Source organism: Mobula hypostoma, chromosome 7, assembly GCF_963921235.1.
Source record: "Mobula hypostoma chromosome 7, sMobHyp1.1, whole genome shotgun sequence".
NCBI classification, from domain to species: domain Eukaryota; kingdom Metazoa; phylum Chordata; class Chondrichthyes; order Myliobatiformes; family Myliobatidae; genus Mobula; species Mobula hypostoma.
In genome coordinates, this window is record NC_086103.1 from 159,945,276 (window position 1) to 159,972,513 (window position 27,238).

Genomic DNA, 27,238 nt, shown 5'->3' on the forward strand with positions numbered 1-27,238 from the left:
GGCTAACACAAGCTCTAAACTTCATCTTCCGTATTGCTACGTTTCAGCCTTCAAGACTCAGAACTGTATACTCTGATTTTAGAAACTTGCTCTTTTGTTTAAGGGGACTGGCAATTTTTGCTTATCATCCTTTTTTCATTTTTCTTTTTGGATTGTCTGCTTTAGCATGTCACTGTAGGACTTGCGATAGAATATTACACAGACCATAGAATATCAGCAATACATTACACAAAGAAGCTTAATCGGGCATTAACTGCCACATTGTTCAACCCATCGACCTCTCTTGTGTGTCTATCTATAATTTTGGTTGTAGTGTCTGAAGTGGAATTTCAACTCACTTCTGCCTTAAAGAATTGCCTGCTACCTACTGAGCCATAGCTGCCAAAATCATCCTATGTTGATAAATAATCTGTTGGAGGCACCACTGAGCTTTTATATTTTGTGCGGGATTATTTCAAAGACTGGTTTGCTGTTCATTAATTTTTAGTTTGGCTTGATCATTGATGGCCTGATTGTAAAACAAAGGCTTGATTGTAAAATGGGAAAGATGACGGAGTAGCAACAGTGCATCGAAGGCATCTTCTCGAGTTAACCTTGTGTATGCATTAATATAATTAAAGTGACCCACTGACATAAACAGCTTTTGGCTTTGTTGTCATTCACTCAGCCAGAAAATAGTTACATTCATCGCTGTAAGACTTTTACAGAGAGGGAAAAAAAAACAAGCTGTTGGGGGGACTGGGTGGGTCGAGTAGCACTTGTGAAAAGAATTATGTTTTTGCTCAAGATCCTGTATCAGGACTGAGAATGGGAGAGGGAAGGTGGCTGGTGTAAAGATGTACGGAAGAATATATTGACTGTTTGCATCACAGCCTGGTATGGAATCACCAACACCCTTGAATGGAGAAGTCTACAAAAAGTAGTGGATATAGCCTAATCCGTCATAGGTAAAGTTCACCCCACCATGAGCATATCTACATGGAGCACTGTTGTAGGAAAGCAGTATCTGTCATCACTGGCCCTCCCTATCCAGGCGGTGTTCTCTTATTGCAGCTGCCATCAGGAGGGAGATACAGGAGCCTCAAGACCCACACCACCAGGTTTAGGAGCAGTTATCAGCCCTCAACCATCAGACTCTTGAACCAGAAGGGATAATTTCACTTGTACTGTTCCCACAACCAATAGATTCACTTTCAAGGGCTCGTCATCTCATGTTCTTCATATTTATTGCTTATTTATTTATCATTGTTACTTTTTTTTGTGTATTTGCATAGTTTGTTTTTTGCACATTAACAATTTGTCCATTCTGTTGAGTGTGATCTTTCACTGATTTTATTGTGTTTCTTGTATTTACTGTGAATGCCGCAAGAAGATGAATCTCAAGGTTGTTTATGGTGACGTACATGTGCTTTGATAATAAATTAACTTTTAACTTTTGAACTTCAAGAGAAGAAAAGGGCAAAACAGATTGATTGTAGATTTTGAATAATATTTTGTAAATAGTCGGACTCTTCCAAAGTAGCAGGTGGGTATCTTGTTGGGGTGGTTTGCTCATCTGCTACTTAGGCAGAGCTTCTGAGCATTCCTAATGCATGGCCTCAAAATTATTATCGTCTTGAATTTGGTTTCAACAGATCGAATGTTTGTGCAATAGAATCCCAGTAATTAATATTGCATTTCTTTAAAAATGTTTCATGAGCTTCCTTGAATCTTTACCTCTGTCAAATAAACTTGTCCCATGACAAATATCTGAATAGTGTGTTTATTTTGAGAGTATGATGTCAGGCATGCAAATGACATGGCTTGCCTGACATAGCTGATTGAATTTAATGAAGGCCTCAATTCTGGAGATGTTGACATCTGACCAGGTAGTGACATTGGTTAATTTGTATTTCACCAGTGAGTTCGGTGAATTTTGCAGAGTCGGTGTTTGATATATTTTTCCCCCATCCTGGGATGCCTGCTGTTGGCATTTCAGACTGATTCTTTTTATGTTATATGTCAATAATTTGGATGGTGGAATTTATGGCATTGTTGCAAAGTTTGCAGACGTTATGAAAATAGGTGGAGAGGCAGGTAGTTTTGAGGAAGTAGAGGCACTACGGAAGGAATTGTGATAGATTAGGAGAATGGGTGAAGAAATGACAGATGGAATACAGTGTCGGGAGGGGTTTGGTCATGTACTTTGGTAGAAGAAGTGAAAAGGTTAACTATTTTCTAAATGGAGAGAAAATACAAAAAACTGAGGTGAGAAGAGACTTGGGAGTCCTTGTGCAGAATTCCCTAAAGGTTAATTTGCAAGTTGAGTCTGTGGTGAGGAAGGCAAGTGCAATGTTAGCATTCATTTCAAGAGGACTAGAATATAAAAGCAAGGATGTAATGTTAAGACTGTATAAAGCACTGGTGAGGCCTTACTTGGTGTATTGTGAGCAGGTTTGGGCCCTATGTCTTCAAAAAGATGTGCTGGAACCGGAGAGGGTTCAAAGGAGGTTCATGAAAATGATTCCATGATCAAATGGCTTGTCATACGAAGAAGATTTGATTATTCTGGGCCTGTATTCACTGGAATTCAGAAGAATGAGGGGTGACCTAATTGAAACCTATTGAATTGTGAAAAGCCTTGATAGAGTGGATGTGGAGAAGATGTTTCCTACGGTGGGAGAGTCTAAGACCAGAGGACACTGCCTCGGGTGTGTGCTTAGCCCACTGCTCAACTCTCTGTATGTACATAACTGTGTGGCTAGGCATAGCTCAAATACTATCTATAAATTTGCTGATGATACAACCATTGTTAGTAGAATCTCAGGTGGTGACCTCTCAAGAGGGCGTGCAGGAGTGAGATATGCCAACTAGTGAAATGGTCCTGCAGCAGCAACCTGGCACTCAAGGTCAGTAAGACGAAAGCGCTGATTGTGGATTTCAGGAAGGGTAAGACGAAGGAACACATACCAAACCTCGTAGAGGGATCAGAAGTGGAGAGAGTGGGCAGCTTCAAGTTCCTAAATGTCAAGATCTCTGAGGATCTAACCTGGTCCCAACATATTGATGTAGTCATAAAGAAGGCAAGTCAGTGGCTATACTTTATTAGGAGTTTGAAGAGATTTGGCATGTCAACAAATACACTCAAAAACTTCTATAGTTGTATTGTGGAGAGCATTCTGACAGGCTGCATCACTGTCTGGTATGGAGAGATTACTACACAGGACTGAAAGAAGCTGCAGGAGGTTGTAAATCTAGTCAGCTCCATCTTGGGCACTAGCCTACAAAGTACCCAGGACATCTTTAGGGAGCAGTGTCTCAGAAAGGTAGTGTCCATTATTAAAGACCTCCAGCACCCAGGGTATGCCCTTTTCTCACTGTTACCATCAGGCAGGAGATATAGAAGCCTGAAGGCACACACTCAGTGATTCAGGAACAGCTTCTTCCCTTCTGCCATCGGGTTCCTAAATGGACTTTGAAGTTTTGGACACTACCTCACTTTTTTTAATATACAGTATTTCTGTTTTTGCACATTTTTTAATAATTATTCAACGTACATCATTGATTTACTTGTTTATTTTTTCTCTCTCTGCTAGATTATGTATTCCATTGAACTGCTGCTGCTAAGTTAACAAATTTCAAGTCACATGCCAGTGATAATAAACCTGATTCTGATTCTGACATTGCCTCAGAATAGAGGGGCATCCTTTTAGAATGGAGATGAGGAAGAATTTCTTTAGCCAGAGAATGGTGAATCTGTGAAATTCTTTGCCACAGGCAGCTGTGGACGTCAAGTCTTTATGTATGTTTAAGACAGAAGTTGATAGATTCTTGAATGGTCAGGGCATGATGAGAGAAGGCAGGAGATTGGGTCTGTGAGGCAAAATGGATCAGCATGATGAAATGGCAGAGCAGACACAATGGGCAAAATGGCCTATTTCTGCACCTATATCTTATAGTAACCTTTTCACCGTAGGCTCATAATGAATGTGTTTGCTATACTGTGAATGCAGACTATAGCAGCATAATTCTATAATGCATGGGAATAACAATGAAAAGTCCATTACCAGTAAATAAATGAGTCTAGAAAAGATATGATTCAGGTAAACATAAGTTTGAATCTTTCTTCTAAGGGAAAATAAGACAATTACCTGTATGAATGCTAACACGCCCGTGCAAATTTACTGTTCACCTGCAAGCAGTAATTTTGCTCATACCAGTATAAACTTAAATCAAAATTGTATTGACAAAATATTTTAAACTGTAACAAACAAAATAAAGAAAAGGGCCCTGTGTGTGTGTGGGTGTCTCTATAGTGCTTATGCAATCATTGGAACACATTCCTGCGTTATACACCCAGTTTGCATCACTTTGTTTACTCATTGTACTGAAACGGTTCTGCGCTGAAGAACCAGTCCAAGTAAAAAAAAAAATTCATGCAACATCCAAACAAAAAGGCATCAAACTTTCTCCAATGTTAAGTGCTAGCTGGCTAACTGAAAGTTATCTGCATGTTCTCCATGAACCGAAGTCTGCATGAGGATTTTCTGACATCGGTATCTGTCCTTCTGAACTTATTTCTCTGAGCGTTTTACCGTGTTCTTCCGCTATGTTTGTTGTCTGTTTCTTTCCTCCGTCTTTCTCCTTCTTTCTCAAAACTTTTCCAATCCTGCGCTCTTTAGAAAAATGGCTTCCTGTTCTTCTTCCTGGTATCTTATTGGTTAATTACAACAAGCCTAACCTACTCAACTGAATTTTCAATTTAAGCAGCAAAAATTAAGTACTCAATTGTATAATGTAATTAAAGGAACACTTTCTTTTATAAATTTACGTTTTGAGAAAATCTGCAGAAATTAAAATGCCCAACAGTATAACTGTATTAATAAAACAAAGCATGGACTTAAACCAGGGTATTATATGTGCAAAAGTTATCTGTGTACTACACCTCATCCACTGAGTCACCATAAAGCAAGCAGAAGGTGGAGACCCAATTCTGTAGGAGCTAAATATGAGGAAAGTATTTCCCTAAGTCCCTCCAGTTAATTGAAGTTGAATGTTTCGGTGAGGTCAGAAAAACAATGTGTATAGTGGATGGTGCATCTATTTTGAAGCTGTCCTGTGATGAAGATTGTGTCGACTCACTTTGAGTGAATGGAATCCACACTGTGATTTGGTGAACAGCCTTTTATGGCCATCGGGAAGAGATGTATATGAAGATGAGGTGGACAGCAAGGTGATGCCTCTACGAAGAAACTGAACTCTACAGAATTAATTATTTTAAAGTTCTTTGGATTTTGGATAATGACTGGCAATTGTACCAAAGACCTAGATTCGGCCATCAGTGAATTTTGCCAATGCTGTTATGAACTAACTACCATAATATACCATGTTAAAGTATTCCATATTTTGAAGAATGTAAGCAGTTTGCACAATCCAAGCTGTAAGCTGGTGAAGATGAAAATTTGTTTAAAAATATAAATCTTCAATTTTGATCATATCTTTAGCAGATTTCTATTATCTGCAGTTAATTGCATTTATCATTTAGACTGTGTTTTGTTCCATATGTAATTCTGTGCTTTTTTATTTAGTTGCTGTTTCCACTTGGCCTGTGGTTACCTTGTGTTTGTGTACTGTATGGATAATTGTGGATTCTTGTGGGATTGAGGATTATTTGCAAGTATGTTCCCGTATGTTATGTGGCTAAAAGGTTTTAGTGCTTCTCAACAACTTAGCACAATATAGATATGCTGTGGAAAAATTGCTACTATTGCAGACCATAATAACTTTGAATTTGTGAGTGGCTGTTGCTGCAGAGAGAGATTGTAACTGCATGTGCTGATACCTGGTATTAAGTGGTAAATCTTGGGATGTGATGAGAAATATTGGAGAGAATGAATACACTTGATCCTGGGTGGTTCTGAACATCAGATTGTAGAATTTGTTGGAATCTGAAAGGCACGAGTTGAATTTTGGAAAGTCAAATCAAAGTAGGACTTCCACATTAAATGGTGGGGTCCTTGAAAGTATTGTAAAACACTGAGATTCAGGTACGTGGTTCCCTGAAAGTAGTCACTGGTGGATAGGGTGGTGTAGATTACTGGCACTCTGGCCTTCATCAGTAGGGCTGTTAATGTAGTAGTTAGGAGGTTATATTACAGTTGTACAAGATGGTGAGGCTGCACATGGCAACCAAAACCAAATATAATAGTCCAAGTGGGAAAGATATTATAAAACTGGAAAAAGTGTGGAAAGAACTTAAAAGGATTTGCCATGATTCAAGGGACTGTGTTATAAGAAGTTTGGGACTTTTTTTTCCCCTTGAATTGTAAGAACCTGAGGGGTAATCTTAAGAGGTTTATAAAATCATGAGATGCATGGATATGGTGACTGCATTCAAGACTTTTTCCTGGGGTTAAAAATAGAGCTAGAGGGCATAAGTTTAAGGTGCAAGTGGAAAGACTTAATAGAAACTGGGAGCGCGTGTTTATTTTTACGCAAGAAGGTGGCCCATATATGAAATGAGCTGCCAGAGGAAGTGGCTGAGGCAATTGCAATAACAACTTTTAAGTAACAGTTGGGCAATTACATGGATGGGAAAGGTTTCAAGGATATGGGCCAAATGCAGACAAATAGGACTAGCATGATGGACATCTTGGTCAGCATAGACCAGTTGGATTGAAGGGCCAGTTTCCATGCTGTATGATTCAATGACATTTGTTAAGGAAAGATGTGGAAGTGCATTTTGGCCAATGTCTAAATAAATTCTGGCAGGTAAACAGAAACTACTGAGGGTAGATGTGGCAAAAGAAGCTGGCAGAAATCTTTGGGAGAGTAATGTTCTTCGAAGTTCACACACCTGGAAGAATAATCACAGTGAGTTCAATTGGAAATGAAGATCAAACAAAAACTGATATTGGTGGTTTTCTCTCTTCCTCCATACTACAAAGGATCCTCAACTTGAAATATTCACTTTGTCTATTGGTCCTGCTTAATCTGGGTATTTCCAGCACCTTTTTTTTATTTCACATTTCCAGCATTTTTAGTTTGTATATCCAGTGCTAACAGCTCAGCTAAACAGAGTGCAGTTTGTCTTTTCAAGACAATGGATAAATGGTTTATTCAACAGCATGTTGCAATAATGCTTGCAAATTGTAAAATTTATTGGTTTGAATTATGCTGACTGGATGTTTGTTCCAGAAAAATCTGTCCGTGCTCAGCCTTTGAATGGAAGTAAGCAGCAACTGTCTATACGCCCTGTTGTTGGACTACATGTGGAGCCCTATGGCAAAACCCAAAACTGGTACAGTAATTGTTGCTTGGATTCTATGGCATGGTCACATTTAGTGACCCCATTGATTTAGGGTATTATGGATTTACAGATTTAAAGGCATAGAGGGAAATTGTTTAACAAATCATTTTACACTAGTTTAAGGTTTTAATTGTTCTGGTGTGTTTTAATTTTTCAATTTCTTAAAATTTACTAATTTCAGTAAGTTTAATTATCTGTAAAATTCGGGTATAAAATCTGTTAAAATCACTTGTAGTTTTTACTGAATACTTAAGCATCATTCCCAGCTTTGCTGCCTTCTCTCAAAGCGTGATGCTGCATTCTTGGTGGCAGTGCCTCATCCTTCTTGTATTAGGGTGGCCAGAATTGCATGTAATACTCCAACTACTGTCTACCCAAACTTTTTTGTTCCTGCAGTATGATTTCCTTACTCCTCACTCAATACTCCAGAGGCTGGCAAGCCATATGCCATCTTTGCCATTCTCTCTGCTTAGCGACTCTTAATAGCTTTGCTATCAACAATATGAGACTTGGAGCCTACAATTTCCTGGTTTATCCCTATATCCCTTCTTGAGCAGTGGAAACATTGTTTACTCCCCTGTGTCAGCCCCAGCAATCTCTCCTCTTGTCTCTTTCAATACCCTGCTATTTAATCCCATCATGCCCTAAACATTTGTATACCTCGATACTCAGCACCACCTCTTTTCTGACCTCAAAATGCCCTAGCACTATCCTCCATGCCCTCCTTTGTGAATACTGATGCAAAGTATTCATTTAGTACCCTGTCTTCAGGCATAAATTCTGTTCTTTATCCTTGTCATCCTACTATCCCTCTAGTTGTCCTTTTTTTATTGCAATTATTTAATGCAAAAAAAAATTAATGCAAGTTTTCTCTAAACCTACTTAATTCGTAGCCCTTTAGGCTCTCCTAATCCCCCTACTTGAGCTCTTTGCTAATATCTTTATATTCCCGAATATTTACATAATATTTAAGGACAAGATAGGGTGGATGTGGAGATGATATTTCCTATTGTGTGGGAGTCTAAGACCAGAGAGCGTAGCCTCAAAGTCGAAGAACATCCATTTAGTACCAAGGTGAGAAGGAATTTCTTTAGACAGAGGGTGGTTAATCTATGGAATTCATTACCACAGGCGGCTGTGGAGGCCAGGTCATTAGGGTGGAGGTTGTTAGGTTCTTGATCATTCAGGGCAAGAGAATGGGGTTAGGGGAAAAATAGATCAGCCATGATGAAATGCTGGAGCAGACTCGATGGCCTGAGTCAACGTAGTAGTAGTGGACTGGATGGGCTGAATGGCATAATTCTGCTCCTTTGTCTTATGGTCTTTACATTTTAAAAACGAACAGTTTCAATCGGATCCCAATGGTTTTTATAGACTGTGTCTTAAAGAAGTTTCTTCTGAATGCTGTCAAACTCCTGAACACTTTCTATCCAGTTAAGTCTGTGCAACATTGTTAATTTTTGATACATTTACTTTATACTTGAATCCTTGTCTCTAATTGTATTGATTCTGTGACAAATTGTCACTGGCTTGCTGATAGGAGACTAAGGGACTGATAAAACCAAAGGCTGCATTCCATTTCCCACATGTCTAAGACATGATATGTTTCAAACATTGGTTTGCCCAAATACAGCACATGGAAATACAATCAATCCTAAAAATACAGAATGTGATTAGAATGCACAGCACTTCAGCTGCATGTCCTTTACTTGAAATAGCACTAACCATGTCTCTATTTAAACAAAAGCAGTCCCAATATTATTCCCTGAAACACAGAAATCTACAGCATATTACAGGTACTTTGGCCCACAATGTTGTGCCAACCATGTAAGCCATTCTAGAAACTGCCTAGAATCTGCCTACTGCATAGCCCTCTATTTTTCTAAGCTCCACGTCTCTAAGAGTCGTTTGAAAAACCCTATTGTATCTGCCTCTACCACCTTCGCTGGCAGTGCGTTTCACACACCCACCAGTTTCTATGTGGAAAAACTTAGTTCTGACATCCCCCTTGCACCAACTTCCAAGTACCTTAAAATTATGCCCCCTCATGTTAGCCATTTCAGCCCTGGGAAAAAGCCTCTGGCTATCCACATAATCAATTCCTCTCATCATCTTATACACCTCTGTCAGGTCACCTTTCATCCTCTGTCACTCCAAGGAGAAAAGGCCAAATTCACTCAACCTATTTTCATAAAGCATGCTCTCCAATCCAGGCAACATCATTGTTAATATCCTCTGCATTCTCTCTATAATGTCCACATCCTTCCTGTAATGAGATGACCAGAAATGAACGCAGTACTCCAGGTGGGGTCGTACTGAGGTCTTATATAGCTGTAACATTACCCCATGGCTCTTGAATTCAATCCCACAGTTGATGAAGGCCAACACACCATACACCTTCTTAACAACAATGTCAACCTATGGAGTAGCTTTGAGTGTCCTAGGGACACAGACCCCAAGATGTCGCTGATCCTTCACACTGCCAAGTGTCACTGAAATCGTTGAAACATTCCTGCCATATTCCTTGGTATCCTTTCTCTTACCATGCTGTCTTTTCCCAGCCTCTATCCCACCCTTTCTCTTCCTCTTGCTCCCAAGCAAGTGCTTTCTCACATGTTTCCTCGTCATTTTCTCCATGTTCCAAGATGCTTCCCTTGAGTTTTTTAATGCACTTTGATATGAGGAACTAAAAAGCCTTGTAAGAGTTGGCTTCAAATCAGAATGAAGAAAACAGGGAGTCCTCTGAGATCCCTCTCCCTCCAGGTTTCACCTATTACCTGGTGGTTCTCTCTCTCCCCTCCCCTCCTCTTTAAATATACTCCTCAGCTTTTTTTCTCCAGTCCTGCCAAAGGGTTTCCGCCCAAACCGTCAACTGTACTTTTTTCCCATAGTTACTGCATGGCCTGCAGAGTTCCTCCAGCATTTTGCGTGTATTGCTTGAAGTAAACAGTATACCATATCAATCTGTTAACAAAGTTCCTATCTGTTAATGATACATTAAATGCACCCTATCTTATTGTATTCTAAAGTTTTTAGTTGCATTGAGATTTCTTGATTCAATTAATAATTAATCAAGATAGAATAGCTACTGTGGCTTGTATTTTTTGTTAAAGGTTGATGCATTTGGTTGAAAGAACAGCCTTAAGGGATATAGGTATAAATTTAGATTAGGTTATGAGGACACTCAGTCCTCGTTTATTGTCATTTAGAAATGCATGCATGCATTAAGAAATTATACAATGTTCCTCCAGAGTGATATCACCAAAAGAAACAAGACAAACCAAAGGCTAACACTGACAAGACCACATAATTATAACATATAGTTACAGCAGTGCAAAGCAGTACCATAATTTGATAAAGAGCAGAGCATGGGAACAGTCTCAAAGTTCCGATCGACTCCCGATAATCCCCGATAGCAGGCGGCAGAAGGGAGAAACTCTCTCTGCCATAATCCTCCAGGCACCAACAACTGTTGATGCATTGGAAGCACCCGACCACAGCTGACTCTGAGTCCGTCTGAAAACTTCGGGCCTCCAACCAGCCGTTCGACACCGAGCACCATCTCTGCTGAGCGCTTCGACCCCGTACCGGCCGCTGAGCAACAAGCAAAGCCGAAATTCGGGGCCTTCCCCTCCGGAGATTCTGGATCACACAGTAACAGCGGCAGCAAAAAAGGCATTTCAGAAGTTTCTCCAGATGTTCTTTCATTCTCTCACGTCTGTCTCCATCAAATCAGGATTGTGCACAGCACCCTACTTGACAGATTACAGATAAAATTCACCGAAGTGGCCGCACAATCTGCGTCACACCACCATCTTCTCCTCCTCCCTGCTAATATCCTTATATTAGCTAAGGATATAGAACATAGAATAGTACAGCACAGTACAGGTCCTTCAGCCCACAATGTTGTGCCAACCCTCAAACCCTGCCTCCCATTTAACCTCCCACCTTAAATTCCTCCATATACCTGTCTAGTAGTCTCTTAATTTCACTAGTGTATCTGCCTCCACCACTGACTCGGGCAGTGCATTCCACGCACCAACCACTCTCTGAGTGAAAAACCTTCCTCTAATATCCCCCTTGAACTTCCCACCCCTTACCTTAAAGCCATGTCCTCTTGTATTGAGCAGTGGTGCCCTGGGGAAGAGGCGCTGGCTGTCCACTCTATCTATTCCTTTTAATATCTTGTATACCTCTGTCATGTCTCCTCTCATCCTCCTCCTCTCCAAGGAGTAAAGCCCTAGCTCCCTTAATCTCTGATCGTAATGCATACTCTCTAAACCAGGCAGCATCCTGGTAAATCTCCTCTGTACCCTTTCCAGTGCTCCCACATCCTTCCTATAGTGAGGCAACCAGAACTGGACCCAGTACTCCAAGTGTGGCCTAACCAGAGTTTTATAGAGCTGCATCATTACCCCACGACTTTTAAACTCTATCCCTCGACTTATGAAAGCTAACACCCTATAAGCTTTCTTAACTACCCTATCTACCTGTGAGGCAACTTTCAGGGATCTGTGGGCATGTACCCCCAGATCCCTCTGCTCCTCCACACTACCAAGTATCCTGCCATTTACTTTGTACTCTGCCTTGGAGTTTCTCCTTCCAAAGTGTACCACCTCACACTTCTCCGGGTTGAACTCCATGCCACTTCTCAGCCCACTTCTGCATCCTATCAATGTCTCTCTGCAATCTTCGACAATCCCCTACACTATCCACAACACCACCAACCTTTGTGTCGTCTGCAAACTTGCCAACCCACCCTTCTACCCCGACATCCAGGTCGTTAATAAAAATCACGAAAAGTAGAGGTCCCAGAACAGATCCTTGTGGGACACCACTAGTCACAATCCTCCAATCTGAATGTACTCCCTCCACCACCACCCTCTGCCTTCTGCAGGCAAGCCAATTCTGAATCCACCTGGCCAAACTTCCCTGGATCCCATGCCTTCTGACTTTCTGAATAAGCCTACCATGTGGAACCTTGTCAAATGCCTTACTAAAATCCATATAGATCACATCCACTGCACTACTCTCATCTATGCCTGGTCACCTCAAAGAATTCTATCAGGCTCGTTAGACTCGATCTGCCCTTCACAAAGCCATGCTGACTGTCCCTGATCAGACCATGGTTCTCTAAATGCCCATAGATCCTATCTCTAAGAATCTTTTCCAACAGCTTTCCCACCACAGACGTGTGGGGCAAGCATTTTTTTAAAATTTCCAATTCTAGTTCCCTTTTAGTCTTTACCCTTGTCTACCAGGACCTGGACAATGATCGACCATTGTTGGCATTTTATGTGATGAGTAACGTTCACACCACCCTGGTACTAGGTTGCAGTATCCAATAAGAGTAAGCTCTGCTTACTGTCATGTCTTGATGTTCAGAATCTTTACTAAGCCCCTTCCAATGACAGGAAACTTTATCAGACACATGCGAGCTGGCTATAAGCAGGATAGAAGCCAAGTATTTTGTGCCAAATCGGTTGCTTTCTCACACACTAATATCTTTACAATATCTACAGGGCATGTACATCAAAAGCATAATTGAACTAATTGGTTATCATTTCATCTGGGCAATTACTTGAAAGCAGAGACATATTTAATACAAATACACTGTTCTTAAGGAAACAAATGTGATTTCTACATCAACAGTTTAATTGCATTTTGCAATTTCTTGGAGGAGAATACTTATGGAACGTGGACCAATATCCTTGGAAGGATAAACGTTATAGAAACAGCTCTATCATTCCAATCTACATAACCAAATTAGCTAATTTGGAAATGTTGGGTAAAGGAGACTAGAAGAGAGAATATCTGATATCTAATAAACATAATATAATTTTGTGATTAAAATGATGTGTGATGCAATTACTGTATGTAATGCATAGAAAGCATCTGTTAATTTTAATCATGCCGTCACAAATAACTGTAGAAAATGTGGAACATGTCTGTGCTTGGATATTTTCTATTTCACTTTTGGCAGCTAGCCAACATGATACTGAAACTTGCATTAATTCAACTGCATCTTGGAAGCAATATCTTGGAAAAATTTTGGAAATATCACCCTCATGAATGTATATACATTAATCAAACCAGTTTTCTGCTTCATAGAAAAGGTGCAGTACTTAAACTTGTATTTGCTGCATGAATAGAACTAGGAACATAAATTGGTGCAACTGATCTGTGCTGTGTTTATGGTCTGCCGAAGTTTCATTCCACCATCCTTCTTTATGGATGTCACCTTATTCAATTTTCTTTGCTTATATAGATTCTTCTTGAATGTATTTCATCTAATTGCATCAATAACCTTTATTTTTTTTCCCCCTTGGTCAAGTTCAAGTTTAAGTTTATTGTCATTCAACTGTACACATGTATACAGCTAAACATTGCATTGTTCCTCTGTGCCCGGGTGTAAAGCACAGTACATATCGTCACACACATCTCATATAGTTATGATCCAGCAAATACAGTCACACAATAATATTAGCACAAGTCTCGAGTGGCATGGCTTGAAGATTGAAAACTGGCAGTGCATGGTGCATGTTTATGTAGGACAGTATTATGTTACTAGCACTGTTATAATAAAAAACAGTAATATAAATATGTGAGACAGTAGCATAAAAGATAAAAAGTGACCAGTGCAGGATGAGAGTATATCTGTTAGTTGAGGAGTGGGGGTGGGGTAGCAGGGCATTCAGACAGGTTGTAGGTATGTGCTGGGTGGCAGCAGGGTGTTGAGAAGTCTTAACAACCTTTGGGAAGAAACAGTTATCCAGCTTGACAGCTCTGGTCCTTATGCCGTGCTATCTTCTGCCTGGGGACAGGAGGTCAAAGAGATTGTGGGAAGGCTGGGAGGGATCTTTGATAATGCTAGGGGCACTACATATGTGGTGCTTCTAATATATGACCTGAATGGATATCAGAATTAGATTTACAAATCAAAACAGTGTAGGGAAAATCACTAAAAACTGTACCCATTAGCAGTGTTAATTTTTTTTGGGGGGGAGGATTATGCTATGTTTAAGATTATAATCTTGTTTTGAACATAACGGCTGAAAGTTTTCAATTATAACAATACACACAATGTGCTGGAGGAACTCAGCAAGCCAGGCAGCATCTATGGAAAAGAATAAACAGTTGATGTTTTGGGCCAAGACCCTTGTTGACTGGAGGAAAGAAGATGAGAAGTTAGAGTATGGAGGTGGGGATAGGTGAAACCAGCAGAGGGAGAGGGGTGAATTAAAGAGCTGGGAAGTCAATTGATGAAAGAGATACTGGGCTGGAGCAGGGGGGAATCTGATAGAAGACAGAAGGCCATGGAAGAAAGGGAAAGGGAAGGATCAGCAGAGGGAGGTGATGAGCAGGTAAGGAGGTAAGGTGAGAGGGGGAAATTGGAATGGGTATGGTGAAGTGGGGGGGCCATTGCTGGACGTTTGAGGAATCGATGTTCATGCCATCCGATTAAAGGCTACGCAGAAGGAATATAAGGTTTTGGCCCTCCAACCTGAGCATGGCCTCATTGCGGTGGTAGAGGAGGCTATGGACTGGCATATGGGAATGGGATTACTTGCAGATTACTTCCAGATTACTTGCTAAACTTTATCCTAGAACTCTGTTGTACCTAAATACTTTTAACCGTAACGTTACTTGTGACTTGGTAAATTAAGCTAATTTGAGATGAAAAGTTTAAAAGTATGTTATTGATAGCATTCTGTTCATTTGTGGAATAATTCAAGTGCCTGAAATCAGCCAAACAAGTATGGAAGATTGAGAAAATGTAAATTAATACAGTGGTATGCAAAAGTTTGGGCACCCCGGTCAAAATTTTCTGTTACTGTGAATAGCTAAGCGAGTAAAAGATGAACTGATTTCCAAAAGGCATAAAGTTAAAGATGACACATTCCTTTAATATTTTAAGCAAGAAAACTTTTTTATTTCGATCTTTTACAGTATCAAAATAACAAAAAAGGAAAAGGGCCTGAAGCAAAAGTTTGGGCACCTTGCATGGCAGTACTTAGTAACACCCCCTTTGGCAAGTATCACAGCTTGCAAACACTTTTTGTAGCCAGCTAAGAGTCTTTCAATTCTTGTTTGGGGGATTTTCGCCCATTCTTCCTTGCAAAAGGCTTCTCGTTCTGTGAGATTCTTGGGTCGTCTTGCATGCACTGCTCTTTTGAGGTCTATCCACAGATTCTTGATGTTTAGGTCGGGGGACTGTGAGGGCCATGGCAAAACCTTCAGTTTGCGTCTCTTGAGGTAGTCCATTGTGGATTTTGAGGTGTATTTAGGTTCATTATCCTGTTGTAGAAGCCATCCTCTTTTCATCTTCAGCTTTTTTTTAACAGATGGTGTGATGTTTGCTTCCAGAATTTGCTGGTACTTAATTGAATTCATTCTTCCCTCTACCAGTAAATGTTCCCCGTGCCACTGGCTGCAACACAAGCCCAAAGCATGATCGATCCACCCCGTGTTTAACAGTTGGAGAGGGGTTCTTTTCATGAAATTCTGCACCCTTTTTTCTCCAAACATACCTTTGCTCATTGCGGCCAAAATGTTGTATTTCAACTTCATCAGTCCACAGGACTTGTTTCCAAAATGCATCAGGCTTGTTTAGATGTTCCTTTGAACCTTTTGAGTAGAACTTTTTGATGGTATGGGTCCTGAGGCTCTTGTACCTCCCTGATGGCAGCAGTGACAAGAGTGCAAGGCCCGGTGGGGCATGTGACAGAGCTCCATGTAGATGTGCACAATGGTGCGAAGGGCTTTACTCGTGATGGACTAGGCCATGTGTCCACTCCTTTCTCGTGGCTTTTCCATTCAAAGGCATTGGTGTTTCTATACTATGCTGTGACGCACCCAGTCAATATACTCTCCACCACACATCAATAGAAGTTTGTCAGAGTTTTAGATGGCATGCTCAATCTTCGTAAACCTTTAAGATAGTATAGCATTGCCATGCTTTCTTTGTAACTCTGATAGATCCTCTGAAATGACAACACTGAAGAATTTAAAGCTGCTGACTTTCTCCACCTCTGATCATCTGATGACTAGCTCATGGACCTCTGGTTTCCTCTTCGTGAAGTCAATAATCAACTCCTTGGTCTTGTTAACATTAAGTAAGAGGTTGGTGTTGTGGGACCATGCACCCAGGGTTTCAATCTCCATCCATCCTATATGCTGATTCGTCCCCACTTTTGATTCAGCCAATGACAGAGGTGTTGTCAGCAAACTTAAATATGATATTGGAGCTGTGCTTAGTCACGCTATCGTAAATATAAAGCGAGCAGAGCAAGGGGCTAAGCTCATAGCCTTGTGGTGATTATGGAGGTTGATGTTGCCAATCTGAACTGACTGGGGTCTACAAGTGAGGAAATTGAGATTCCAGTTGCACAAGGAGGTACTTAGACCTAGGTCGCAGAGCTTATAGATTAGTTTTGAGGGGATGATAGCATTGAATGTTGAGCTGTAGTCAATAAAGAGCATCCGGATGTATGCATCTTCACTGTCTGGATATTCCAGGATTGAGTGAAGAGTCAATGAAATAGCATCTGCTGTTAACTTGTTGTGTGGGTAGGCAATTGGAATGGATCCAAGTCACTTCTCAGGAGTTGATTCTTTTCATCACCTGCCTAATAGTCAGTGAGGCAGGTTACCGTGCTAATCCATAAGTAGTTATTCATGGGGAAAAATAGTTTTTATTTGCAAAAATAATTTTGAGTTACAATATGAATTACATTTAAATTGAGAATACCAGTGTAACTTCAAGTGAAATTTCTTTCAAGGATAGTGTTGGGAGGGGTGCTGCTAGGGCGGTGAGTAAAATTTTCAATCTATAAAGCAATTTGAACACTTAGACTGTAGGTCATAGGAGCAGAATTTAGCCATTAGGTCCATCGAGTCTGCTCTGCCATTCCATCATGGCTGATTTATTATCTCTCTCAGCTCCATTTCCCTGCCTTCTCCCCATGACTTTTGACACCTTGACTAATCAAGAACTCACCAACCTTGACTTTAAATATTCCCAATGACTTGGCCTCCACAACCTTCTGTAGCAATGATGTAGACAGTGCTGATGCACTGTCTTCTGGCTAAAGAAATTTCTCCTCAACTCTGTTCTAAATGGATGTCACTCTATTCTGAGGCTGTGCCCTCTGGATCTAGACTTCCCTACTATATGAAACATCCTTCCCACATCCACTCCACCTCGACCTTTTAATATTCAATAGGCTGCATTGAAATTCCCTCCTCATTCTCTAATCTCTACTTGGCTGAATTTTAAAATCTAGATGCTTTTGACTGGAACTAATACATGGATTGAGCAGAAAGGTGAAAGGCATTTGATGTGGATTTGGTGTGATTTTTCATGAGTGGAAGGATGGAGGAGTATATTTCTATAATGCTACCAGGAGCTGTAATTTCAGTCATTTCATGAAATCTTACTCAGGGCTTTAAATTTTGTTAAAATGTAGAATTTGGGGTAATGTACTTGGGGGAAAAAATGTGCAGCAGATATTAGAATTACTGCTATTAGACCTCTGCTGGCCATTTTCTTCTAACCATTTTTCACATGTGGTATGGTCCCTATGTTTTCCTGCAGCCTTATTTCCATGGCAGTCAGATTATCTTTAATTCTATTTCTGTTCTGTTTTCTTTGCCTCTTGTAGTCATGGTCGTACTTTTTTATTATTTTTGATCTTATCTACTGACTCACTTCTAAATTGGTAATTGGTCCTTTCCTGTCATAGTCTGAACCTTTTTCTATTTTCATATCTTTCTTTCTAGCCTTGTCTGCACTTTGTTTACTGAATGTTTGTAAGTTTGATCCCAGGGAAGGAAGTTTCTGAAAAAATAACTTTAGCACTTCAAGCCAATGAAACATCCATATTATATATAGGCAAACTAAGTTTGAAAGCACAAGATAGATGGAAAAATATAGTAGTTTGAGTTAAGATATGAGCAGCAAACTTTCAAGAACTCGTCTAGATTTACTAACAGTGTGGCTGAAAGTTTTAGTGTTAAGTAAAATGTGGTAGAATCAGAAGACATTTGTTAGGGAAAGTTAACAGTCTTGGGTACTTCCACAACTGAATTTATTTTCTGTGCCAACAAAATTTAACCCTACCCAGTAATACTTTAATTTCGTTGAAATTACTTTATGACCTTTTCAATTGTATTACAGCACATAGTTTGCAGTTCTCTTTTTTAAAATATGGTCATTTAGCTTTTCGTGTTTTGTTCCACTAAGCTACATTTATATTCATGTATTTGCCAGTAACATCTACAAGAGATAGGAAAACTAAGATTTATACAGTTACATTGTCACATTATAAATTAAACTATTTTGTTTACTTGGTTATTTATCTCTTTAATGAAAATGACCTTAATAGTCACTGAACAGCATTGAACTGACTGGATAGCAAAACATCCTCAACAAAGCTCCTCATTGGGTTTGTTTTTCCACATGACTGATGAACAATCAGCTCTTCCACATGGAGCCCTTCTCCTATTCCTGGGAAAATTGTGGGAAACACCATATTTGCATAATCGTCTTTAGTGCTATTGTGGGCGGGCTTTAGATGCCAGTGCAGTGTCATATTAAGCGTTGGAATGGCCACCTGTCCAGAACTAATGAACTTAGCCTTTGTGTAACATTATCTGTTTTCACAGCAGCTCTTGTGTACAATGAATAACTTCATTTAATATTAGAAAAACTATGATTCTGTTAATGTTTGTATAGTGTCTGAATACTTTCAGAATCAAATTTCCGTTTCTGGATGCCACCCGGCAACAACTTTTTCTATTGCAATAACTTTAAAAGTTGATCTTTGTGAACTCTTCATGAATATTAAATAGGAGCAGGCAAAGGTGGAAAAAGGCTGCAATTTGTCATTTTCATAAAATTATCTATGTCTCTTGGAAAGGTTGCCCTGTATTGTTTTAGACTTGCACCACGTTATACAATAAAATTAAAAACTATCTTATTGAATAGTTTGCCTGGTACTGAAGTTTTAATGCAGATTGATTTCTCATAGGAGTTGCTGCCACTAAGGGTCCACAAAGTTTGCTAAATTTACCTGTCTAGGGCCAGGCATAGCACCTATTCAACACCAGTATCTTAATTTTGGTTTTATTGAAATGTAATTTCTACATTTATTAATTTGCACAACAGCTTTAATTAAAGAGCATATTTGATAACCTGGCTACTTCATTCAAATCTAGATATGTATTTAATAAAAGGAATGATACAGAAAAAAATTGTAAAATTAGAAGTGTTTAAAAGCTAGGCTGAGAAGTTTTTTTTAAGTCTGGGAATGAAACTAAAGCTGTATAGGAATTAAGTAACATGATCCCAGAGAAAGAGACTAAAATAGCTGAAAGGTTTGCTAAAAGGAATGGGCTAAACTGGAAAAGAAACCAAGATGCGGAGCACCAGACCAAAAGGTACAGGGGAAACTGTGGAGGTAGGCCAGGGATGTATATGTGCTCCTTGTTTTGTTTTCTTTATTTAACCCTCTACCCTTTGACACCCAAGTTTCTTAGGACTTTTTATCCTTTCTTTCATCTTATTAAGAGCTCATTGGCCCTGAACTTCCACTGTTTCACTTTTGAATGACTCTGTCTTGTCAGACTTGTAGTCTTGCCTGCAAGTATGTGCTCCCAATCTACATTTGCCAGGTCCTGTCTTGCAATGTTGAAATCAGTATGCCCCTAATTGCAGATCCATTCTTACCCATTTCAATAACTATCATCACTCTCTCCAAATCTCTCCCACTGACACTGCAGCCAGTTGGCCAACTATATTTCCTAGGATTAAGCACTTTCTGTAGGTAGGACCATCTTCATACAGGCACAATAATAGATCAGTCACCAATTCCAGTAAATTTTCTCAGAACTGCTTCCAATACATGAACATCTAGCTTTGAGTAAGGACCTCAATACTGTCCATTTGTGATGCCTTCCTTTTCTGTACATTTCTATTCGACTTTGACCAGTCATTTTTGTCTTTTCTGTAAGTTGCAGAGAGGGTAAATGAGGGATGGTGAGGCCAGAATTGCTTTTGTGGTGTTTACAAAACCATGTGGTTGATCAATTAATGAAGGCAGTTGAAGGTGAAATAAACAGAGGAGCATATAACAGCTGTGAGCTGCAGAGAACTGAAACAGAGAAAACAGTTGGAAATGCTGAAGACCATATTCTTGCTGTGAAAACAGAAGAGCTGAGTTGATATAGCAGATGAATAATTCTACGGTAGAATTAACAGACATGAAAAAAGGTATCTGAAATTCGTGAATTCAAAATATTGAGTCCCAGAGGCTACAACATTCCCAGATGGGAGGTAAGACATGGTTCCTCAAGCTTGCATTGCATAAGAAGGAGATATCAGATGTCTTTGTAGGCTTAAAGGTGGATAGATAGATGGCCAGGACATGATGAGCTGTATTGCAGGCAAAGGAGGAGAATAGGTTCTGATGTTTATAAATCTTTGCTTGTTATAGGCAAGGAGCAAGATAACTGGAGGACAACAAATGTTATACCTTTATTCAAAAAGTGCAATCATGATAAGCTAGATAATAACAAGCCTTTAATTCTTACTTCAGTGGTAGGGAAATTTGTTGGACCTGATTGTTAACTTTGTTTCCACAGATGCTACCTGAATATTTCTGGCATTTTCATCTCTTGTGTTGGTGATATGGACATAATTGAAAAAGTTCCAAGAGATGGGATTTGTCTACAAATGGACAGGCGGAGATTATTCAAAGACATTCAGCATGACTTTTGAGGAGAGATCCAGAATAGTTCAATTGATTTTTTTTTGTAGTGGTAACAATGTGAATTAATGAGGACAGCATGAGTGATATTATCAGTAAAGCCTTTTGAGAAGATCCTTTTGGGATCCAGAGGAAGTTGGCAAATTGGATTCAAAATTGGCTTGGTAGTGAGGGGGAAAAGTTGGTGGTGGAGTGTTGTTTTTGTGATTGGCAATTTGTGACCATTCGTATACCACAGGGATTAGTGTTGGGATTCTTGCTGTATGTTATGTGCATTATTAATATGGATGCGAATGTAATCTGTGTAGCTGATTGCAAAATTGATGGCATTATTGATACTGAGCAGTGTGTGTTTTTATATATAATTTTATAGTGCCTTGAAAAAGTATCCAACCCTTAATCATTTTCTGAATTTAATATATATTGAAGTAGAATTTTTGAGCTAATCTACAAAACATTATGCATCATCTCAAATCAAAAGAAAGATTCCCAAAACCTGTCGATAATTTACCAAGAATTAAAAACCAAAATTGTGAGGCTGAAGAAGTATTCATCCCCTTTGTTAATCAAATCAAATCATGTCTGATGAATTTTATAGAATTTTTTGAGGATGTAACTAGTAGTGTGGATATGGTATACTTAGATTTTCAAAAGGCTTTTGACAAGGTCCCACACAGGAGATTAGTGTGCAAACTTAAAGCACACGGTATTGGGGGTATGGTATTGATCTGGATAGAGAATTGGTTGGCAGACAGGAAGCAAAGAGTGGGAATAAACGGGACCTTTTCAGAATGGCAAGCAGTGACTAGTGAGGTACCGCAAGGGGTCAGTGCTGGGACCCCAGTCGTTTACAGTATATAATAGTGACTTAGATTAGGGAATTAAATGCAGCATCTCCAAGTTTGCGGATGACACGAAGCTGGGCGGCAGTGTTAGCTGTGAGGAGGATGCTAAGAGGATGCAGGGTGACTTGGATAGGTTAGGTGAGTGGGCAAATTCATGGCAGATGCAATTTAATGTGGATAAATGTGAGGTTATCCACTTTAGTGGCAAAAACAGGAAAACAGATTATTATCTGAATGGTGGCCGATTAGGAAAAAGGGAGGTGCAACGAAACTTGGGTGTCATTGTACACCAGGCATTGAAAGTGAACATGCAGGTACAGCAGGCGGTGAAAAAGGCGAATGGTATGCTGGCATTCATAGCAAGAGGATTCGAGTACAGGAGCAGGGAGGTTGTACAAGGCCTTGGTGGGACCACACCTGGAGTATTGTGTGCAGTTTTGGTCCCCTAACCTGAGGAAAGACATTCTTGCCATAGAGGGAGTACAAAGAAGATTCACCAGATTGATTCCTGAGATGGCAGGACTTTCATATGAAGAAAGACTGGATCGACTAGGCTTATATTCACTGGAATTTAGAAGATTAAGGGAGGATCTTATTGAAACGTATAAAATTCTAAAGGGATTGGACAGGCTAGATGCAGGAAGATTGTTCCCCATGTTGGGGAAGTCCAGAACGAGGGCTCACAGTTTAAGGATAAAGGGGAAGCCTTTTAGGACCGAGATGAGGAAAAACTTCTTCACACAGAGAGTGGTGAATCTGTGGAATTCTCTGCCATAGGAAACAGTTGAGGCCAGTTCATTGGCTATGTTTAAGAGGGAGTTAGATAAGGCCCTTGTGGCTAAAGGGATCAGGGGATATGGAGGGAAGGCAGGTTCTGAGTTGGATGATCAGCCATGATCATACTGAATGGCGGTGTAGGCTCGAAGGGCTGAATGGCCTACTCCTGCACCTAATTTCTATGTTTCTATTAACTTTTCTCAAGTGCAAAATGTGTATTACCTCACCAACTCAGCCAATTTGATGATGTAGAAAATTGGAGGATCACCTGTTTTCAATGAGTTCATAAAAATAAATACCCCCTCCATAGGGCCCAATAGTATGGTAGATTTTCAACAGACTAAACCAAAATGGAGACAAAAGAACATTGAAGACAAGTCAGGGAAATGATAATAGGGAAACATAAATCTGGGGAAGGGTACAAGACCATCCTAAAGGTACTGAACTTCCCTCAGAGCTCAGTGCAGTCCATCATGAAAAAGTGGAAACATTTATAAAATCACGGCTGGACTGCCTAGGTCAGGCTGCCCCTGTAAACACTGTTGCCAGAGAAGAATGGCATTTTTAAGAGGGGCACTATGACACAAACGGTCACTCTGCATGAGCTAAAGTCAGTGGCTGCAACTGGAGATGAAGTTCATGTCTCCACAATCTCTAAGGCCTTGCAGAAAAAAAAATTATGGACGAGAGGCAAGGAAGAAACTCTGGCTAAAAATAAAAACATCCATGTCTGTAAAGACTTTGCAAAGTGTCACTTAGAAAATGCTGTTAAGCTGTGGAAGAATGTCTTGTGGTCAGATGATTCTAAAGTGGAACTTTTTGGCCTCAAACTAAGTGGTACGTGTGACATAAATCTAATACTGCGTATCAATCAGGTAACACCATCCCTACTATAAAGTATGATGGAGGTAGTATCATACTATGGGGATGTTTTTCAGCAGTAGGGACTATAAATCTGGTCAGGATTAATGGGAAGATGAATGCTGTTAAATGCAGAAATTTTAGATAAAAACCTGCTAGCCTCTGCCCGAAAGCTTAAACTGGGGAGGAAATTCATCTTTCAGCAGGACAATAATCCTAAACACACTGCCAGAGCAAACGTGGAGTGGCTTCAAATGAAGGAAATTGATGTCCTTGAGTGGCCCAGTCAGAGTCCTGACCTCAATTTAATCGAACATCTCTGACAAGATCTCAAGATTACTGTACACCACTGCTCCCCAACTAACTTGAACAACTTGAGCAATTTTGCAAGAAGGAATGGTCAAGACTTGCTCCATCACGTTGCGCAAAGCTAACAGAGACTTATCCAAGAAGACTACTGGCTGTAATAGCTGCGAAAGGTGGTTCAACTAAGTACTGAGGAAAGAGGGATGAATACTTTTGAACTGCTGACATTTCAGTTTTTGAAATTTTAATTCATGCTTACAATTTTTCCTGTTTTAAGCTCTACTGTAAAAAAAAATAAAAACGTGATTCACAAATAAAAATTCTCAGTTAAATTGATCAAAATCCCTAGTTTTAATACTCATTTATGTGAACAAAGGGTTGAGGGCTGAACACTTTTACAAGGCACTGTATTTGTTTCTTGTAAATTATAGTTTTTTTTAGTCTAGTACTACAGTACTGCATCCACAAAAAAACCTAATTTCACGACATATTGTATGTCAGTGATAGTAAACCTGATATTGATTCTGATTCTAAGTTACTGAGATGAACAGAACAATAACATGGAATTTAATCTTGATAGGCATGCAATGATGCATTTTGGGAGGACCCAGAAGGTTAGAACATAGACAATGAATGGTGGGGCCCTAAGGTGCACTGAGGATATAGCGGAACCTTGGTGCACAAGTCTGAAGATCCCTGAAGGTACCAGCACGTGGATAAGATTGTGAAACAGGCATACAGGATAAGGCTGGGCATAGAATGCAAGAGCAAGGAAGTTGTGGTACACATTTATAACATATTGATTAGACTAGGGCTGGAATACTGCTTACTTATTACCTGTAGGAGTTACAGTTGAATAGGCTATGGTCGTTGGAAGAAAGCAGAAATATAAAGTTGATACTTAACAAGAGGCTGGATCAAAAATTGATTCTCTTATTGCATTAATGCTATTATTTCAGTAGTCCAAACATAGATCAGCTGTAGCTGCTTCTTGAGTGCCTGCATTAGTATGGTGCATTATTTTGTGCACATTGAGTAAATTTCTATTTGGCTTTTTATATTCAAAATAGTCTCATAATTCAAAATAATTTACTTAGCGCTGAATTTGATGAAAAGTTCTGGGCCATTCCTGCTGCCTTGCCGGTTTGGCAAAGTGCATTTGTAATTTTGTAAATATTGTGGGGCATTTATATTCTATAATTTTTTCCTTTATTGCATGGTGCATTATTATATTTTGAAGTTGTAACATTGTTATTTTTAGCATTTTTTAAAAAAGACTATCTTTGACCTGGAGGTATATATGTATATTGCTTCCTTATAGTAATTTCTTTTTATGTTTATAGCAAGAAGGTGTTTTGCTGAGTATCCGCTGCATCTGCTCCCTTTTGCCAATTGACTTCCCAGCTCTTGGCTTCATCCCTCCCCCTCCTGTCTTCTCCTATCATTTCGGGTCTCAACCTGAAACGTTGACTGTACTACTTCCTATAGATGCTGCCTGGCCTGCTGCGTTCCACCAGCATTTTGTGTGTGTTGCTGAGTATTAAGGTTTTTTGTGTGCACATTCTATATTAAATTTAGTTAAGGGCTTAATCTCAATGAGTCAAATTCAAGCAAGACATCTGGCCACTATTAATTGGTCAGAGACTGTATATGAAAACTGGCAAGTACAGATAGTTCAATCGAATCAATTATGCTGGAAAAACTGCCTGAATGTAAGGTTTTATCGTCCACTTGGTTTGCATTGTCCCCTCTTTTTTGCATTGTTTTCATAATCTATTTTATTCCCAGCCTCTTCATTCCGAAGATGTGATCTCTTGTCAGAATCAGGTTTATTATCACAGACGGATGTTGTGAAATCTTGTGTTTTGTGGCAGCAGTACAGTGCACGACATAAAAATTACTGTTACAAAAATAAATGTTACCTTTGTCGTATGTACATCGAAACATACAGTGAAATGCACCATATATTGAAATAATGCAAAAGATGAATAGGAAATTAGTGTTGATGAAATATTCAGAAATCTGAATATGGGGGAAGAAGCTGTTCCCTGATCATTGAGTACGAGTCATTCCTCACCATCCTGTCTCTGCTCCCCGATGAGAGTAATGAGAAGAGAACATGCCCTGGGTGGTGATAGATGCCACTACCTGAGCCCTTGGTAGTGCAGAGGGTTGTGCCTGTGATGGAACTGGCTAAATCTACAATCCTGTACAGACTCTTGTGATCCTGTGCATTGGAACCTCCATGCTAGTCAATGGTGTAACCAGTCACAATGCTGTCTTCTGTAGAAATTTGCAAGAGCCTTAGGTGACATACCAAATCTCCTCAAACTCCTAATGAAGTAGAGCTGCTGGTGTGCTGCCTTTGCAGTTGCATCAATGTGTTGGGCTCAGGATTGATCCTCCAAGATGTTGATATACAGGAACTAGAAGCCATTCATTCTTAAACAAGAGAAAATCTGCAGATGCTGGAAGTTCAAGCAACACACTCAAAATGCTGGAGGAACTCAGCAGGCCAGGCAGCATCTATGGAAAAGAGTACAGCCGACCTTTCGGGCTGAGACCCTTCAGCAGGACTGGAGAAGAAAAAATGAAGGGTGGAGTTAAAAGATGGGGGGGAAGGGAGGGAGAAACACAAGCTGATGAGTGAAACCTGGTGAGGGAGGGATGAAGTAAAGAGCTAGAAAGCTGATTGGTAAAAAAGATACAGGGCTGGAGAAGAAGGAGTCTGACAGGAGAGGACAGAAGGTCATAGAAGAAAGAAAAGGGGGAGGATCACCAAAGGGAAGCAATGGGTAGGCAATGAGATAAGGTGAGAGAGGAAAAAGGGGATGGGGAATGGTGAAAGGTTGGGGAGGGGGGGCATTACCGGAAGTTCAAGAAATCGATGTTAATGCTGTCAGGTTGGAGGCTAGCCAGATGGAATATAAGGTGTTGTCCCTGAGTGTGGTCTCATCTCGACAGTGGAGGAGGCCATGGATAGACATATTGGAATGAGAAGTAGAATTAAAAGTGGGGGATCCTGCTTCTGGCGGACAGAGCTGTTCATTCTATCCACTGCTGACTCAATGAGGACAGTATGTTGTACTAACTTCCCCTTCCCGAAGGCCACTATCAGCTTTGCTGATGTTGAGTGCAAGGTCATTATTGTGGCACCACTCAACCAGCCAATTCATCTCACTCCTTTCTGCCGCCTTGCCATCTGAGATTCTACCAACAACAGTGGTGTCATCTGCAAATTTATGGATGGCATTTGAGCTGTGCCTAGCCACAGTCATGAGTATAGACGGAGTGAGCAGTTTGCTAACTTAAAGTGCACCTGTGTTAACTGTCAGCAAGGAAGAGTTGTTATTATTGATCCACACTGACTAGTGTGGCTAGGAAGGTGAAAA

At 40.0% G+C, this 27,238-nt stretch overlaps 1 protein-coding gene across 4 annotated transcripts in view; it reads left to right on the top strand.

Annotated features, from left to right (window-relative positions):
- LOC134349702 (F-BAR and double SH3 domains protein 2-like) overlaps window positions 1–27,238 on the top strand; it is a 253,167-nt gene that overhangs the window by 72,540 nt on the left and 153,389 nt on the right. The gene's annotated exons all lie outside the window — the stretch shown is intronic.